Source organism: Hylobates moloch, unplaced genomic scaffold (assembly GCF_009828535.3).
Source record: "Hylobates moloch isolate HMO894 unplaced genomic scaffold, HMol_V3 SCAFFOLD_19, whole genome shotgun sequence".
NCBI lineage: Eukaryota > Metazoa > Chordata > Mammalia > Primates > Hylobatidae > Hylobates > Hylobates moloch.
The window spans coordinates 73262580-73274770 of record NW_026652294.1 but is presented as its reverse complement, the minus strand read 5'-3'; the positions used below and the strand labels follow the sequence as shown (position 1 = coordinate 73274770).

Sequence of the window (12191 nt, the reverse complement as noted above, 5' to 3'; positions counted from 1 at the left end):
TGAGATCAGCCGGGCCAATATGGTGAAACCCCGTATCTATTAAAAACACAAAAACTAGCCGGGCCATGGTGGCATGCGTCTATAATCAATCCCAGCTACTCAGGAGGCTGAGGCAGGAGAATCACTTGACCCCGGGAGGCAGAGGTTGCAGTGAGCCAAGATTATGCCACTGCACTACAGCCTGGGAGACAGAGCAAGACCTTGTTTCAAAAAAAAAAAAAAAGAAAAAAAGAAAAGAAAAGAGGGAAACACTACTGAGCATCTACTCTGCTACATGAACCAATTCTTGGGTATCCTTCTCCCCATCTTAGAGATAAAGAAGCCAGACTCAGAGAGCCTGTGTCACTTATCCATGGTCACTGAATCAGTAAGTGATAGAGTCAGGTTTGGACACAGGTATGTGTGACTCCAAAGCCTGTGAACCTCCAAGTGCACGCAAAGAAGAATGAATCCACAGCCCTCAGTAGCCATACCATGACGTTAAGCCACTGCTGACACACCCTCTTGCTGGCTAGGTAAGAAATCCAACTATAAGAATATATTTCTAATTACTGACAAGATATTACAGTTTTAAATTTAACTTAAAATTTCATTTTTTCTTTGGTTTAGCCTACAGTTTATTTATAAGCTTCTGGAAGACATTAAAATAGACTTAAACAAATGGAAAAACATTTCCTATTCTTGAATAAAATGACTCAATAGTTCTTCATAAATAAACTTATAAGTTAATACAATCCCAACGAAAAATATCAACAAACTATTTTATACTTGGGCATGTTGACACTAAAATTTCTGTGGAAAATCAAACATGAAAGATTATCCAAGAAAACACTGAAAAAGAAAAACTACAATGGTACAGTAGCCTCAACAAGCATTAAACCACACTAAAAAGTGTCTATAATTAAAACATTACAATACTAGTAGATGACTAGACAAACTGAGAAGTGAATTTGAGTGTCCAGAAACAAATGCAAGTACATACAGAGACTTAGTATGTGATACAGGTAGTATCTCAACTCACTGGGGGTAAAGATAGACTTCTTAATAAGTAGTATAGGTACCACAAGGTAGCCATCTGAAAAAGATAAAATTAGATCCCTATCTCATATCATATATAAGAATAAATCCCAAATGGATTTGGAACCTAAATGTCAATAAATGAAGCTATACAAGTTGCTATGGTTTGAATGTGTACCCCCAAAGTTCATGTGTTGGAAACTTAATCCTTTATCCTCATGAATAAATAAATGCTGGCTCTGCCCTCATGAATAAATTAATGTCCCTATCATGAGACTAGGTTTATTATCATGGCTTTGTTATAAAACCAAGCTTTCTTGGGCTTGCTTGCTCTGTCTCACCATGTGATGCTTCCCGCCATGTCCTGATGCAGAAGAAAACAGACTTCCCAGCCTCTAGAACCATGAGCTAAATCTATCTCTATTCTTTATAAATTACCCAGTCTGTATATTGGATTATAGCAACAGAAAATGAACGAAGACAAAAGTACCACAGGAAACAAGGATAACTGTGGTATAGGGAAAAGCTTTCTAAATCAAGAATCAAAATGCAGAGTAAATAAAATATTGGTAACTTGACCACATAAAACTAAACTTCTTTTCATGGTGTAAAAATTTTTAAACCACCGTAAACAGGTGACAATCTGAAATAAAATATTAGGAAGATATCTCCATAGACGAGAGGCCAACACTCCTAATATTCAAAGAACCCTTGAGGGACAGTAGACAAAAGCCCAATAAACAGAAAATTCACAAAAAAACAAGATATATAAATGGCCCTCAAACATGAGAAAATGTTCAAATTCACTCATAATTAAAGAAAAGCAAATTAAAGCAAGACTGAGATACCACTTCTTGCTTGTCAGGCTGGCAAAAACTAAAAAGCAAGACAACACACTTTGTTGGTGAGACTTTGGGAAAATAGCCACTTTCAAATTGGTAAACCCTTCTGAAGAGAAACGTGGCAATATCTAACAAGCACTTGCCTTTAATTCAGCAATCTCAACTCTAAAAATCTACCCTGAAGATACACCTCCAACAATATAAAAATATGAAAGAACGAAGTTATTCACTGAAGCACTGTTTGTAATAGCAAAATAATGGAAATAACCTAAGTACCTGGGGTGGGCAGAATAATGGGCCCTCAGAGAAGCCCATGTCTAATCCTCAGAACCTATGAATGCATCTCCTTACATGGCAGAAAAGGACTTTGTAGTTGTGACTAAGCTCAGGGTTTTGAGATGGGAAGAGAAGAGTATCCTGTATTATCCAGGCCCAGTGTCCTAAAAGTGAAAGATGGAGGCAAGAGAGTCAGAATTAGAGAAAAATGAAGACGCTATGCTGCTAGCTTAAATGTGGAGGAAGGACCCATGAGCCAAGGAATGCAGGCAGCCTCCAGAAACTAAAAAAGGCAAGGAAAGACGTTTTCTCCTAGACCCTCCAGAAGAAATGCAGCCCCCCTCACATCTTGATTTTTATCCATTGAGAACCATTTCAAACTTCCAGCCTTCAGAAATATAAAAAATTTTATGTTGTTTTAAATCACTAAGTTTGTGATAATTTATTATAGCAATAGAAAACTAATACAGTGTACATACATCATTTGAATAAATTTTGATATAGCTACACAATAAAATTCTATGCAACTATTTTTTTAAATGATAAAGATCTCTATGAATTGATTTGGAGTGGTTTCCAGGATATACTGCTAAATGAAAAATGCAAAGTAAACAATGTATCAATGATACGCTACCCTTCACACATGAGAGAAGGGGGCATAAGAAAATACTCATACAGCTATTCACTGTACCAAACCAATGTAGGAAGGACAAACCAAAGATTTATCTTGGTTAAGAGATTAAACACCTACAGAGGAAGGGTGGGAACAGAGTATTATAAAGAGGAGGGGGAATGGGAATGGGTTAATAGGGAGAAAGACGAAGAACATTTCTTGGAGTGTATCTTTTTTGCTTGTTTAAGACGGAGTCTCACTCCGTCACCCAGGCTGGAGTGCAATGGTGCAATCTCGGCTCACTGCAACCTCCACTTCCCGGGTTCAACCGATTCTGCTGCCTCAGCCTCCCAAGTAGCTGGTATTACAGGCACCCGCCACCACACTCAGCTAATTTTTGTATTTTTAGTAGAGACAGAGGTTTCACCATGTTGGCCAGGCTGGTCTCAAAGTCCTGACTTCAGGTGATCTGCCTACCTCGGCCTCCCAAAGTGCTGGGATTACAGGCATGAGCTACTGTGAATGTATCTTTTTACATAGCTTTGACTATTAGAACCATAGCAATGTTTCATATACTCCTCAGCCCTATAATTAATTAAAACCAACCAGATGTGGAGAGAATATAAAGTATAACAAGTAAATCCAACTGCATTACAAGTCAATAAACTAACACTGAAGGAGCCAGGAAAAACTAACCTTATTAACTTAGGAAAACAGTGTTTTGACTGGATACTGTGAAGACAAAAAGAATATGCAAATAATGTCCTCTAGTTATTGAATCTGTTTCTCACAGGGGTACGTATAGGCAATTCTAAAACTATTTTACGTGTCTACTGGGATTGAAGTGAATATAGTGTAAGTGTCTCAGTACCTGAGGAAAAAAAACTTACAAATAAAGGGAAAGAGCTAGAATGAAATGTGTCACACTGGATTGGAATTAGAGGTATCAATATGAACTTGTGGTTTAGAAAATATATACAGATAGGTAGATATAGAAATAAATACAGATGTGTGTCTATGCATGGGTTCATATACATACATGTCTTTGCTGAGAGGACCTAGGGACAATCATCATAACAGTAAGCATACCCAGAACCCAGGTCTTGATTTCCAAATATCATTCTCTGACAAAAGGATCCAGGACTCCATGAAGAAGTCATTAATTCCAGGCCTGACGCAGGAACTATATAAGATAAGCCTGGTATATATTGTGATCACAGAAAAGAAGCAAGTGCTCAAAAAAGGATAGGTTCTATTAAAAAGATATAGAAAGCAAATGGAAGTTGGTCAAAGTCAAGGCTGAAACAATCTGAGCCACAAAACATATAATGATGGTACTAGTTTATAACCCATAGAGTAAAATGTCCACGAAAACATATTGATATAAATAATTGGATAAATAAACACACAAAGAAGGGACAGCTCTTCCAATTAACAAATACAGATGAAATGAAGTAAATAAAAAAATCACTATTAGGCAAATCTAAGAGTAATAATTGTTGCATGTAAGATCCCACCAATGAAAGATGAGATCAGTGGGCAAAAGTTCAAGAAGAAGCAGGATATTAACAAAGTCTCAAAGTATCTCCTCAAAGATGTTTATCAATTAGAAAGAAAAAATAGTAACTTTACAGTGTATATAAACTTGATGGATACAACCTTAACCAAGTGATCAAGCTTAACACCACTAGCAATAAGACATATCAACTTCATGTATCCTCTGATACAATGCAAAAAGGAAGACACAAAAGCATTTTGTGGTTTAAGAAAAATAAGCAAAAACATTCACAACCTCAATCTAATCATGAGAAAATATTGAACAAACCCAAAGTAAGAAATTCTACTAAATAAATGACCAGTATTTCTCAAAAGTACTTAACATAAAAGCCAAGAAAAGAAAGAATAACGGTCACAGATGGGAGGAGATTAAGAAGACACCAATTAAATGTGATGGGAGATCTTGGGTTTGATCCTGGAACAGAAAAGGGACTTTAGGAAAAAACTGGTGAAATACCAAAAAAAAAAAAAAAAAAAAAAAAAAATCAGTGGTTAATAGTATTATACCAATATTAATCTCTTGGTTTTGATCACTGTACAATGACTTTGTAAATTGTTAATATTAGAGAAAGCTGGATAAAGGATATACTTGAACTCTCCATGTTTTGCACCTTTTCTGCAAATCTAAAATTATTTCAAAATTAAACATTTTTTAAAAAATATGGATTCACTTTTATTCTGAATGTCATGAGTTTATTCAAGTCTAGTAATACTTCAGATTGTTTTCCTTAATACTCAACATTAAAGACACCTATGGAGGCTTTTTTTCTCTCTCTCTAGAAATCCTCCTCCTCCTGCTGCCCTAAATTCTTCATTATCTTAAGGAACCAGGTAAAGTAGAAACAAGACACGCAGAAGTCTAAAGATTTTAATAGCAAGGTTACCTGAAATTCTGTTTGAAATATGGTAGGGTGACTATGTGTCTGTCTGTGTACATATTATCAAAATGTATAAATAAGGCAAAAACAATTATTAAAGCTATAGGATCATTTTCAATCATTTTGCACCTGAAACCTTGCATATAGTAGGCATTCTGTAAGTGCCTCACAGAATTAATAAATAATAAAGCAATCCACCCCCTTGTCCAAGCAATGAAGAACAAAAATTAATGAAAATTTGCTCTCTTCAGATTTATGAAAATAAAATTATAGCTTGAAGGAGGAAAACAAACAAACAAAAAGCTTTCTGATGGTTACTGGATTCATTGGTCTCACTTAAGTTTGTGAACAAATCTAAAAACTGCATGTCTGCCCTGGAAAAGTGTCTGTCCTGGACCCACTGTTTGCATGGAAGGGCTAGGCAGCCAAGGATCAGCTTGGTGGCTTGACCTTTCTTTGACACTTATCTACCTTTGTAGAAAAGTGCCTGTGGCACTAATGACCTTTATTAACTGTTCTACTTTCACTTCCTACCATTTCTGGACATCAGAATATAGGAAATAATAAAAGTATTTTCATGAGCTCCCCAAGTAACTGAGGACATATTAATATCTGCCCCACATTTTAAGAGACTTGGTGGACATTTTTAGTAAGATCTTTGAAAGTTAAATAATGCATAATAGTATTTGCATTTAGATACAGTCCTTCCTACTATAACTAAGCTAACTTAATTCCATTCATTCCAGCTTTGAAAGAGAAAGACACAGCAGGTTGCCACTCAAACTTTGAAGACCAGTAAAGGTCAAGATGCACTTTTCAAAAGGGCTGTGTGGGCAGAACCTGGTAAGCAGGTTCTTTATCTAAGCCTGTTAAAGACTTAGTATGTGACCCGTAATCTTTACAGTGTCTAGCTTCTGTATGCTCATAAAGAATGAACCTCATACCAAGACAGCTGGATATCCACATGCAAAAGAGTAAAGTTGGACCCTTACTTCATACCATACACAGAAATTAACTCAAAATGAACCAAAGACCTAAATTTAAGTGCTATAACTAGAAAACTTTTAGAAAAAAAACATAGGAGTGGCCGGGCGCGGTGGCTCACGCTTGTAATCCCAGCACTTTGGGAGGCTGAGGCGGGCGGATCACGAGGTCAGGAGATCGAGACCACAGTGAAACCCCGTCTCTACCAAAAATACAAAAAATTAGCCGGGCGTGGTGGCGGGCGCCTGTAGTCCCAGCTACTTGGAGAGGCTGAGGCAGGAGAATGGCGTGAACCCGAGAGGCGGAGCTTGCAGTGAGCCGAGACTGCGCCACTGCACTCCAGCCTGGGCGACAGAGCGAGACTCCATCTCAAAAAAAAAAAAAAAAAAAAAAGAAAAAAACATAGGAGTAAATCCTTATGAAGTTGGATTTGGCAATGGTTTCTCTGATCTGACACTAAAAACAACAAAAGAAAAATAAATTGGACTTCATAAAAATTGAAAATGTGTGTGTCAAGGGATACTGTCAAGAGAAAAAAAAAACACCTGCGAATGGGAGAAAATATTTACAAATCTTATATCCAATAAAAATCTAGTACCCATAATATGTAAAATACTCTTTTTTTTCTCATGATTTCTCGGTTTATTGCTCCCCTATTGGGCTTTCAGTTTAATAAACACATAGGAGCTCTAATTACAAGCGAAGAAAATGAAGGTTCATGACAAAACACAACACACTGGAGACACTTGTTAAAATATTTTCTCAAAAAAAACACGACTGTCCATTTTGACTTGTTTTGGTGCCATTCAAAATGTACAAAAAGCCTCAGCAACTAAATGAAGACTGAGTTTCAAGGAAAAAAAAACCTGTCCTGCTCCTCCTCCGCCACCCCCTGGGGAGCCTTGCCTTGCAGAGGTTGCTGTCCAGCAGGGATGGTCACCACAGTGATGGACTTCTGCAGGCTCCTGGGCAGCAGGCAGCAGCTCATATCTCCGGGCAGCAGCGCATGCTCCCTGGAGATGGGCAGAGGCAGCATGTAGCACCCATTGCCGAGAAGTCTGATGAAGACTGGCATGTGCTCCGAAGTGTGTGGAATGGTGATGACAGCCAGGACCTCGGGGTCGTTGAGAAGCTGCGACACGGAGAAGATGGGGGGCAGCCTGGTGACACCGCTGCACCAGGGGCATCGCACGTCCTTCTGGCTGGTCCTCATCTGCTGGAGGCAAACTGAACAGCAGGTGTGCTTGCAATCCAGCAACTTGGCCTTCACTAGCGGCTGTAGTAATTAAAACAGATCTGACATTCTAGCAGAGTCCTGGGACAGTGTCTCCATGGTGGACCCTGAGCAGGAAGGGCAAGGCCAAGAGGAAGGGGAGGGAGCTGGTCTTCAGAGGCCGCCGCTCTGCGTCTTTCCAGTGCAGGTGATGGGGAGCTCACAGACATCCAGCACTCACAGGTATGTTCATTTAGTCAAAGGCCAGGCTGACCTCAGCAACAGGCAGCTCAGAGCCAGCAGCGGGGCACATCTTCTCTCAACACACTCAGGAATACAAGGCCAGCAGCAATGGCAATTTTCAAAGACCATGGCTTCTGGAAACAGTGGTTCCCAAGGAAAACATTGCAATATGATTATTTATCCTCCAAACTGAATCTGTCACTGAGTCCCTTTCACCCCATTCTGAGCATGATGACACCAAGTGGAAATGGTACGCATTTGGGAGGCAAGAGCCAGAAAGCACAATTGAGACTGAGCTTTCTTCAGCAGACCTTCCTCCGTGGCGAGTTCGGGGGCTCGCTACAGAGGCCATGGAGGCTACAGCATCGCAGGGTGGTCCTTGGCGCCCGCCCAGCTGAGCCAGACACACCCTAGGGCCAGCGGCCGCCGCGAGCCACAAAAAAGACACACAAAAGACTAGAACTGACATTTCGCCAAAGCAGATACACAAATGGCCATTAAGCCCACGAAAACATATTCAATGTTATTAGCCATTATGGAAATTCAACTCAACACCAGAATGAGATATATTTCAAAACTACCAGATGACTAGAATTTGGGAAAAAAAAAATAAGAGAGAGAGAGAGAGAGAAAATAAGATTTGGTGAGGACATAAAAAATGGTAACCCTTACACTTTACAGTGGGAATGTAAAAAACTGTGGCCATGGTGGAAAAGAGTTTGGTGGTTCCTCAATAAGTTAAGCATAAAATTACCATATGACTCTGCAACTCCATTACTAGGTATATACCCAAAAGAATGGAAAACAACTGTTCAAACAAAAACTGATATAAGAATGTTCACAGCAGCACTATACACAATATCCAAAAGGTAGAAACAACCCAAATATCCACCAACAGATGACTAGGTAAACAAAATGTGGTATATCCATACAATGGATGATATTCAGCCATAAAAAGGAATGAGGTACTGATACATGTTACAACACGGATGAATCTTAGAAAGATTATGTTAATTGGAGGAAGCCAGACACAAAAGACTACATATTCTATGATTTCATTTACAGAAAATGCCCCAAATAGGCAAACCCATTGAGACAGAAAGCAGATGAGTGGTTGCAGAAAGTGGTTGCAAAGGGCTGAGGAAGGAGAGGAGGAATTGGAAGTGACTGATTAACAATTACAGGTTTCCTTTTGGAGTGATGAAGTGTTACAGAATTAAATAGTGGTGACAGTTGCACAACACTGTACATGTACTAAACGTCACTGAATTGTGGTAGACTTTAAAATGGTGACATTTATATGATGTGTATTTTTTTCACAAGTGAAAAAAATTAACTTCAGAAGAATGACTTCAGGTGAGGAACATGGGGAGACTACGGCAGGTAGTGGGGACAGGAGGTATGGGCAGAAATGAGTCCCAAAAGGATAAGCTAAACACGGTGTGGATCCAGGAGTTAAGTCATGCATGTACACGCACTCCCTCAGCGAACTTCTGTTGGCCATGCCGCCCCTTTATGCAAGACACTTCCAGGTTAAGTCTGTTCACACTTCTAGGCTCTGGGCCAACTCCCACTCACTACCTGGTCTTTCTCCCTACAAAGATTGTGCTGCTTTCTTCTCCTCCACCTACTCTACATTCTGGTTCCTTGTCACCAAAAGCCTCTCTACAAATCACACACTGCACTTTCTTGCTTTCCTCAGAACATAGGACCCTTCCCATTTCAAGATGTTGGTATAGCCTTCTCCTCAAAAAACAAGTAAAGAAAAAAACAGATGGGGGGGCACAAGTACAACAGATACTGGGAGTTATAAGGATTTCAGCAACTTTGAAATGTGCTCATAATAGTTATTTGCTGCTTTAATTTTTATGGATTTGAGAAAGCATTTATTGGGCACACACTATATTTTATGTTGCAAAAACCATTAGGTCACATCACTACTCCTCTCAAAACCCTTTAATGGCTTCCCACGTCACTCAGAATACATTTCAAAACAGTTGTCCTGGGTACAAGGCTTGAGCGACCTCTGACCTCATCTCTATCCACCCTCCCGCATCCTTTCAGAGTTCTGGCCATACCAGCCTCTTTGCTGTTCTTTCAACTCACCATGAGTTCTCCCAGCTCAGTGTCTCTGCATTCACTTTCCTTTTGCCTGAAACTCTTTCCCCGGCTATCTGCATGGCTCACTTTGTCATTTCCCTCAAGGCTCTGCTCAAAGGTGACCTTCTGAGACTTTCACTAACTACTCTACCAAAAATGGGATTTCCCACTCACCCACCCATGGTCTCCCATCATCATCCCTTACCCTGCTTTTTCCCCTCACAGAACTCATCATCACTAACACGCTGTGGTTGTTGGTTTATTGCATGTGTTCCCACTGGAGTGTAAGTTCCACAAGGGAAGGATTTTGTTCACTATTATGTCTCCCCAACTAAATATTACCCAGTATAGAGCAGGGGCTCCTCCATAAACATTTGGTGAGTGAATAAATGGCACATCTAATTAGAAAACTTTTGCTTTAATTACTGACTTTGCTGAGTGCTTACATGGGGCAGATGCTGTGTGCTAAATTCTTGTATGTGGGACATCTCACTTAATCCTCAGAGTAACTCTACAAAGTATCATACTCCTTATTATTAAGCTATATACTCACATGTGGGAAATGAGACACAGGCAGGCTAAAGCAACCTCCCTACAATCAAGAATTAACTGGGTCTTATCTAAGGGACATAGGAGTCAACTTGAAAGAGCTTCCATTAACCAAAGATGGGATAACTTGAGCAAAAAGAACAATGACTACAACTGATTAAAGAGTTTATAGTCACAATATATAAATAAACAAAAATTATTTGGTAAATTTTGGAGACTTCTAGGGTATCAATTCACTATTCTGAAATTGCTAAATAAAAGGACAGAATCAAGCATTTGTTTCCTGTACAAACTATATTTCAGGATAACCAGGTAGTAAGAGAAAGTTCTTAATAAATTTCCAGACAACAAATGTCAAAGGAATGAGAGAATATTTTTAAATTGCCATTTTTTTCAAGCCCTAGTGAAGTCACAGATGTAGGCAATGATCATGAGTGGATGGTAAGGCCAGTTGATCACAGGTTGATGGGGAAATTTATAATAGGTAGATCAGACTGATATGACTAAAGGTAAGACAACCAGACCTCATGAGCCTTATGATGTGATGTATTAGGAATTACACAGTGCCACCTAGAAAAGATTCTTGCTAAAAGAACTGAACTGGAGTCTCATCAAACCTCTAGACTTACCACTTCATAGGAAGAATGAAGTACAGCAAAATATGCTCAGAAATACCATGAGGAGGCAATCAGCCAAATACAAGCTGTAGGACATTCCATAGAACAGATGAGCTGGTTTCTTCAACAAATAGTATGACAAGTAGAAACGAAAGGATACTCTCACAAACTGAGAAAGACTTAGGAGTCATAATAATCAACTATAGTAGGAAAACTTTGCTTGGATCCCTGTTTCAAACACAACTGTAAAAGACACTTGTGAAGCAACTGAAATTAGGTTGCATATGATAGGAACAAATTATTGCTAATTTAGCTAAACATGGTTATATCCATATCTGTTAGAGAATCATATGGAGATAGTACAGGTAAATAGAAATTTGCCTTAAAGTATATTCCAACAAAAAGGGGCAAAAAGGCAAAGGAAGATGGAATAGAAGAAAAAAGATTACCAAAATGTTGGTTTCAAAGTTTTTTTTTTAAAGTTTTCCTCTCCTCTATATGCACTTTAGTAAGTTAGATTTGCTGGTGGTCTTGGTATTTCTTTCTAAATTGACAAGATTATATCTTCAGCTAATTGTTTTCAAAACACCTGGCTGACTTATTTTCTTAATATTTGCATGTTTACATTTTTCTTTTTATCAGCATGCATATATAATTTACCTAAATATAAAGTTTGGGGGTTTTTCTCTCAAAATTCTGAAGATATGGCTCCATAGTCTCCTGGCACTTAGAAGACATTTGAAGCCAGACCAATTTTGGCTCACAAAACACTCTAGAATTCTCAGTTCTTAACACAATATTGAAACTGTTTGTTGTCACTATCACACCACTACCCTGTTCAAGAGCCTGAGTTCCTTGAAAGAGGGGATTGTGCTGTTTACCAAAGTAGCTCCTAATTCAACTGGCACATGATAGACACTCTATGAAGTGTACTAAATGTGTAAATGAATGTTGTAATGCCAAAAGAATACCTCCCAGTATGTGTCTGGAAGTATATTTCTTTTTATAATTATATTTGGAACATACTGTATCTTTTACCTGCATGGTAAGATTTCACAGAAAACTAAGGGAGTCTATATACATTCTTCCTTCATTTTATCCTTATCCTATCCTAAGGGAGTCTATATACATTCTTCCTTCATTTTATCCTTATCTACACTTAGGCCTTTACAGACTTGTTTCTTCCCTCATATTCTACCCACATGGTTCCTCCCAGGCACTGACCTTTTTTAAAGGCCTTTGACTTCTCTGTAGCATTTGACACCGTTGAAAACACCTTCTTTCTTCTTGAAACACTCTATG

The 12191-nt window shown here is 38.7% G+C and overlaps 1 protein-coding gene and 1 pseudogene across 2 annotated transcripts in view; both read right to left on the bottom strand.

The window, feature by feature from the left end:
• PLGRKT (plasminogen receptor with a C-terminal lysine) overlaps positions 1-12191 on the bottom strand; it is a 58710-nt gene that overhangs the window by 34659 nt on the left and 11860 nt on the right. The window lies entirely within an intron of this gene.
• Positions 7018-7500, bottom strand: LOC116458778 (E3 ubiquitin-protein ligase RNF152-like; annotated as a pseudogene).